This window comes from Macaca nemestrina, chromosome 4 (assembly GCF_043159975.1).
Source record: "Macaca nemestrina isolate mMacNem1 chromosome 4, mMacNem.hap1, whole genome shotgun sequence".
Taxonomy (NCBI): domain Eukaryota; kingdom Metazoa; phylum Chordata; class Mammalia; order Primates; family Cercopithecidae; genus Macaca; species Macaca nemestrina.
In genome coordinates, this window is record NC_092128.1 from 5637569 (window position 1) to 5645823 (window position 8255).

An 8255-nucleotide genomic window follows, 5' to 3' on the forward strand; every position below is an offset into this window, starting at 1 on the left:
ACTGCACCCAGACGCACCTCATGAGTTTTTAAAAGCGATATTTGACGTTTGAAGCAAAAGTTACTATGCCATCTGATGGGATGCTCAATGCATGTAGAAGAAGTACCTGAGACAAGGATATTTAAAAGATGGGAAGTGTAAAGACACCTAGAGGAAGGGTGATCCTCCACTTTACTCCACGTGGTAAGGCCTCACTTCCGGGGACTGTGATGGGTTAGGGGTACATGGTGGATCCATTGGCACCGCAGTCGCAGTGCACTGCATGCCGCGTGTACAATGGGGCCAGGGAGCTGCAGGGCTGCCCTGGAACGGATGAGGAGTGGCAGGAGCCTCGCAGAGGAAACGGGGTAGATTATGTCGGGCTGTTGGTGACATTGAGGCCATTGTAAAGTAATTGGATGTTTTTCTAAATGTAGATATTTAGTTATTAAAATGAATGAACAAGAAGTGACACCATCTGAATTGAATTTTAAAAATATCACCTTAGCTACTGTGTTGAGATTTCAGTGTAAGGGTTAAGGGCAGGTGCATTACGACGAATTAGGAGGTTCTTTCAGGAATCCAGGCAAGGCCATTGCCAGTGGAGGGGAGAAACCAGTGGGTTCTGGGGGATGGCATTTTCAATACAGAGCCAAAGGAAATCTTGGTGGGGGCAGAGAGGGGCCTTGAGGATGGCTCCCGGGAGTTTGACTTCAGTGACCACTAAGTGAGGTGAAGAAGACTGCAGGAGAACAGGTGGGGTGGAGGATCAGAAGTCTGGCTAGGGTTGAGATGCCGATTAAGCATCCAAGCAGCTGGATATGTAAATCTAGATTTCAAGGGAGAGCTACAGACTTGGGGATAAAAAATTGGACGTAGTTACTATGTGGAGAGTGCTTAAAAGGATGAGATTGGATGCGGTCACCCAGGAAGCAGGTGTCAACTTTACTCATGGAACCATACAAATGTAAATCTGGACGGAATATCTATAACATCAGCAAACAAGAGTGAGGGGCCTCTCTATTCTTTGCTGGTGTACCTCAATTCTCCCTATAGCACCTGGCATATAGTAGGCACTTGATAATATTTACTGAATGAACAGTAATATGTGTGACCTACCATGACCAGATCAGCATCAGATCCAGGGCAACAGTGGAAATCTTCTCATTTCTAATTCAACGGTCGTTTATTGTCCCTAACTCTCCTGCCAAATTTAATTCTCATTATCTTACTCGTGATCAACACTAAAGCAGTTTCCATTTCATTTCTGATTCCTTTATTGGTTGTTATTTTTCATAAGTTATTCTTAAACTTATGATGCCTTTAAAACTAAAATTAACTGCGTTTTTCTCCTATTTTAGGAAAAAATGAAGACGGGCTAATTTTGTGATAAATCAAATTTCAAAGAGAATAAGTTTTTTTTAATTTAATAAAAATGCTTTTTACCCATTTTATAGAATTATAACAATATTCAACCCTTTTAAAACCTGGTTGCTATAGATTTTCTCTACATCACAAGGAATTCAATACTATATTAGATATTAAAAGCCTAAAAACATAAAGATTGATGATAGTTTGTGTTATACAAGTTTTATAATAATAAGGAAAATAGGTATAGGGAATGTATTGATAATAGAATGTACATTTTCTTAAATATAGGCTAAATTAGATTTAGGATTGTATTAATTCCAAATGAATCATTTTATTAGCACTAGCTTAGAGGAAAAATTTCTTCCATACACAGATAATTACTGTGTATGCTCAATATTACTAAGATATAAGGGCCATTAGGTTTTTGTTTATTATCCTTTTTCTGACTTTTCTCCATATAAGTGAGAAACAATTATCACTTGAATCAACAATATATATTAATTTTTCAAAACAGAAATAAATATAAAACAAGGTTATAATTTTCATTACCATAGGCTCTAAGAAACCTAACCCTGTGTTTTCCATAGAAACCACGGTCCAGTGTTTGCTCTGTTCCCAGCAACTTCATAAAACACAGATACCACGAATAATGAGAATTGATACCACCTCTTTTTAAGCACTTTAACTTCGACATTTCAATTTGGCTTAAAATTTTAATCCTTCTGTGTGTGTTTGTATATGTGTCTCTGTGTGTGTGTGTGTGTGTGTGTGTGCGTGCGCGTGTGTGTGTTTGCAATTAAAGAAAACACATACACTAATTCTCCAAAATTCCTGTGGATGATTTAATCAACATATATTTCTGAAGTTCTTACTTTCATCAGCATTTTCTTAACCTCTTTGGAGAACAAAGACATATAAAGTATTCATTACCCTGGCTCCAAAATGTGCAATTTAATGCAGCATACATTATAAACAAAATTATAAGGAATATCATATTGTACCTAATAAGGGCTGCAGGAGCTTACTGACCTGTCGCTGCTCTAAAGACTAAAGTGGTCAAATGAAGGGGTCACTTGGAGGATGCAGTGGCTGAAAATGGTAAGCATTAGGGCAGGTCAGAGAAAGGGCCGTTTATTTCGGGAAGAATACATGATACTAGGCATACCATATACATTACGGAAAGTAAATAAAGAGTAGATTTATACTACATGAAATACTTTAGAGTAATATGATGCAATTTACAGCTAATGGGAAAAGACTGCTAAGTTATTGCTGTTTCATAACTATTTTATTGTGACTTAAAAGCTTTGCATAAAGCAATATCCAGTATCTTCAGAACTAATATTTGTGTTTTTTTGTAATTTATGAGGAAGAGATTTATTACAACGATGAGGAGCACAAGTTCTAATTCCAGAACAATTATATAGCCCTCAAAGTCAATATATGATGCATGAAATGGGGTATGTCCCTAGTTTTGGACTAGGAAAAAGTTTGCAAGCTTTAAAGTAACCACTTCAAGTGGAATGACAAAGTTCCTGGCAAGGTTTAGGATATCGTTTTTGATGGCGGCCAGTGTTCTTTTTTTTTAATACTTTAAGTTCTAGGGTAATGTGCACAATGTGCAGGTTTGTTACATGTGTATACATGTGTCATGTTGGTGTGCTGCACCCATCAACTCGTCATTTACATTAGGTATGTCTCCTAATGCTGTCCCTTCCCCCTCCCCCCACTCCACGACAGGCCCCAGTGTGTGATGTTCCCCACCCTGTGTCCAAGTGTTCTCATTGTTCAATTCCCACCTATGAGTGAGAACACGCAGTGTCTGGTTTTCTGTCTTTGCAATAGATTGCTCAGAATGATGGTTTCCAGCTGCATCCATGTCCCTACAAAGGACATGAACTGATCCTTTTTTAATGTCTGCATAGTATTCCATGGTGTATATGTGCCACATTTTCTTAATCCAGTCTATCATTGATGGACATTTGGGTTGGTTCCAAACTATTGTGAATAGTGCCACAATAAACATATGCATGCATGTGTCTTTGTAGCAGCATGATTTATAATCCTTTGGGTGTATACTCAGTAATGGGATGGCTGGGTCAAATGGTATTTCTAGTTCTAGATCCTTTGAGGAATCGCCACACTGTCTTCCACAATGGCTGAACTAGTTTACAGTCCCACGAACAGTGTAAAAGTGTTCCTATTTCTCCACATCCTCTCCAGCACCTGTTGTTTCCTGACTTTTTAATGATCACCATTCTAACTGGTGTGAGATGGTATCTCATTGTGGTTTTGATTTGCATTTCTCTGATGGCTAGTGATGATGAGCATTTTTTCATGTGTCTGTTGGCTGCATAAATGTCTTCTTTTGAGAAGAGTCTGTTCGTATCCTTCGCCCACTTTTTGATGGGGTTGTTTGATTTTTTTCTTGTAAATTTGTTTAAGTTCTTTGTAGATTCTGGATATTAGCCCTTTGTCAGATGAGTAGATTGCAAAAATTTTCTCCCATTCTGTAGGTTACCTGCAGAACTAATATTTGATTTGAAGTACCTTTCTATTAAAACTTCTCTGACCATCTAACTGTATTAACAACAACATACTGGGAATAGGATGTGTCCTCGAATTAAATTGCTTTTCAATGGCGTTAAGGTAAAACAATGCCTGTGTGTTTATTGTTTTTATTAATATGACATATTGTGTGATATCTGGGCCCAGCAGCTGTCTCAACTATGGTTGATGTTTATATAAGAGCAAATTTTAAAAAGATGGAAACTCTGCAGATTCTGCAGCAGTGAGCCCTTCTTGACTCTTTTCTGCAGGTTGTGGATGAGAGAGCTGTCCCATGGCTGGGCTGTTTTTACGTATACTGGCTGCTTACAGGATATCACACTGCTGAATCACATGTACTTGAAGACCAGCAGAGGATGGTGGGTGTGCCGCTGCCCATGCTGTGTAAAGACGGTGACAGAGTGGGCCCAACAGCACCCTTGGAGTCTATACAGGAAGATAAAGTCATGAATGGGTAATGTCCTCTGACTGGTTCTGAAATATAGGGGCTGCCATTTTGCAGGGACAGAGCAAATTATGATACACCTCTTTACCCTCTAAAATTTAATTTCAAGTTGCCTAAGTCTGCATAACTTTCCAGTCTCAAGTGCAAATGGCCATCAAGTCTCCTGATGTCCACTGAAGCCATTTGGGGTTTTTGTTTTTACCCAATTTTAATATTTTTCTGATCCCTGCAGAGCTCTAGCATCGTGACTTCTTTAACTAAATTAATACTTTTAATCTGGTTGTAGTAAAGTCTTGTTATAACCTGAGATCCCTTTTCTGTCCCTGGTGATGTTGCATCACGCATCCTTGGTTTTTTTGTGGATTGATTTTATCCTTTAGCTCTCAGAGGATGTTCTTATTTCCAAGTAGCTGGAAATTACCAAATACCGATCATAATATCCAGAAGTACAAATTAATAACTTGGGATAGTAATAAATAGCACAATTTGTACTTATAGTTTATGCTATTTTTCTAAATTACATGTTGATCCTCTTTAGTGGCAAGCTGCCCATCGGTATTGGCTATTAATAATAATTGAAACAATATGCCATGCAATCCCCTCTAACTCTGCAGATGTAATGAAGCATACATCTGCCAGATGGAAGTTACAGTATAATGTACCCTGACTTGCTGTTGCAGGGTTGCTAAGTACAGTTTTTCTTTCCTAGCATTTTCACTAGTATCTTTGTTTATAGACTCAGTCAGTAGGGTACCTAGCAGTCTGAGTTTGAAAACTTAAGAATTAATTTCAACACATCTTTGACTATTCCCTAATGTTCTCCTCTCCAATGTGTCACAGCAAAGCCAAGGGTAACTAGTGTTTTGTGATGAAGGGCTGTCCTTTCCTGTGCCCACCAGCAAACTTGAGGATACATGTTGAGTTGTTGAGTGCTAGAGAGAGAGAAAAATGATCTACCCCTCTTTAGAGATACCCCATATTGATGAGAGTGATGTGCTTGGGCATGGCTTGGAGAACCAGTGGGGAGTTTGGAATGATGGCTTTTGTCCATTTCAACATCAGAACCCTGATCCTATGTTATAATAAGAAACATAGACACATGGCAATAAATTTCAGAATCAAGTATAAAGTGCTTATCATGTTTGCAGTTCTTTGAGATATAAAAAAGCCTCCCAATTGTCCCATAGAACTGATGTTTATTGTTTCCTTTAAATAAACATAAAAATTGACCTTTCCAGTCTTAAAACTTAAATATGTTACATTTGTATTATCTGAGTTCCTTTCTCAGAAAATAAAGGATCAGGTCTCCCAGACAGTATCAAAGAGCGAAACTTACCAGATCATGGCATCTGGACAATGAGACACCAGATTCATCATCTGGGGTGGTTGTCTAAACCACTACCTGCTTCCTGTTGACCAGCTCCTCTTCTTCAACTCTCCCTTATTCCTGCTTTCCCACACTTGGTTACATTTCTTCCTTGCTATATACACCCATCATTTCAGTTGCTCAGGCGGGTGGATTTAAGACTGATCTGCCGTCTCCTCACCTACAGCACCCAATTAAAGTTTTCTTCCATGGCAGTACTCGTTATATCAATGACTGGCTTTCTGTGCAGCAAGCAACATGACCTAGACCCAACCCCTGGCATTCGGGCAACAAAACCGATTTCCAGAGGACATAGGCTTACTCTGCTATATTTCCTGTCTTCCTCAAATATGGCATCAAGTTTGAAAGTGGCCCTACAACTTTGATGAGTAGACTTTTATGACATTTAAATAAATATGCATTAAACCAAATTGCCCCCAGGATTCTCTACAAAAATCTCATAATTATAGAGCCTATGGTGTCTGAGTTCACTTCATTATTTTCCAGGAAAATTTTGAACTAGAAAAAAGAAATTAAAATGCTCCAAAAGTCATAGCTTAAGAATATGTCCTAATTCTCTGTAGACTGTGTGCTTAATGGAAGAAAATGCTCCTTGTTGGGGTGAAGATGCTTCCAAGGGCAATTGGAAATCTGCCAAAAATTTTGTAGGGGAATTTTTTTTTTTTTTTTTTTTTTTTTGCTTTTGAGTTTTTCTCTAGTCTTATGAAGCAGGATAAATGGATCAACTTGTTAACAGACTAGGCAGATGCACAGCATATCTGAACTACATCATTTCTTTAGACTTAGCAGGGTTTTGACTTGAATCCTAGTAGGCTCCCATATGTCTTCCTGAAATCTCGACCTTAGGTGCCTTCTGTGGGGACTGCTGTGTATACCTGGACTCGATACACTTACCTAATCAGCTGAATATAGACTCTCAGTCTTGGGTCACCTACCCACTCCCAGAGTAGAGAGTCGAGATCATTGCAAGGGAGCAGGTTGCCCAGGGAGCCCAGTGCCCCTTGAAAAATGAACAGTGAAGAGATGGCTCTACATATGCAGTTTGGTAACTAGCAAGAGAAACCATTTGCCATGTCATGTCTTTGGAATGATCATTTGCCAACTGTGAGAGAAGGATTTTCACCTTATAGTATAATTTACCCCAAGACACAGCTCCATCCTTTCTTACCAAGGGTGCATATGTGTGCATGAGTGTGTATATCTGCAGTTTACTTGTTGGTTAAGAAATATTGCAGGTTCTCTAAAGCTTGTATATTTTGGGCTATTACAAATTCTATTTGACTGGGAAAAGGATATTTTTAGGAACTCACTCAAAAATGGACACATGCTTTGAAACAGAAATTTAAGTGGTTTCTCCAAGTAACAACTATCGTGTGTTCCTTTTTTTCCACCTCTAGAGAAATGCACAACAGGGAAACAATGTAGAGAAACATGAGAGTCAACTAGTTATGGCTAAGTGGTGTTAAGACCCTACAGAAGCTGCATCCATGTGGCTGCAAAGGACACGATTTCATGTTTTTATGACAGTCTAGTATTCTACGGAGGGTATGTACCACATTTTCTTTATCCAGTCCTCCATGGATGGACATCTAGGTTGAGTCCATGTCTTTACTATTGTGAATAGTGCTGCAATGAACACACAGGTACATGTGTCCTCCTGGTAGAACAATTTATATTACTTTAGGTATACACCCAGTAATGGGATTGCTGGGCCGAATGGTAGTTCTGTTTTCAGTTCTTTGAGAAATCTCCAAACTGCTTTCCACAGCAGCTGAACTAACTTGCATTCCCATCAACAGTGTATAAGCATTCCCTTCAACAGTGTATAAGCATTCCCTTTCTCTGCAACTTCGCCAATATCTGTTGTTTTTTGACTTTCTAATAATAGCCATTCTAACTGACGTGAGAACTGATGTGAGATGTGAATACAGGAACAGAAAACCAAATACCGTGTATTGTCACTTATAAGTGGGTGTGAAACACTGAGTACACGTTGACACAAAGATGGGACCAATAGACACAGAAGCCTACTTGAGGGGGGGTAAGGTGGGAGTAGGGTGAAGGTCCAAAAACTACCTGTTGTCTACTATGCTCACTACCTGCGTGACAAAATCATTTGTACACCAAACCCTAGTGACACGTAATTTACACATGAACAAACCTGTGCATGTACCCTCAAACCTAAAATGAAAGTTGTAAAAAAAAAAATAAACACATGTGATGTGGGAGCAGAAAGCAAAAACAAAATAAGTTGGCTTCACTGACATGTAGAGAACATTCCACCCCAAAACAGCAGAATACACATGCTTCTCAAGTAAATATGATTGATTTAATAAGAATAATTATATACTAAGGTATTAAAAACCTTAATAAACTCAAATCATACAGGGTATATTCTTGAATTGCAATGAAATTAGCCACAAATAAATAACAAAAATGATATGATTGTCCCTGAATATTTGGAAATTAAAGTAATTCTAAATATGGGGGAAACTGGGAATACTC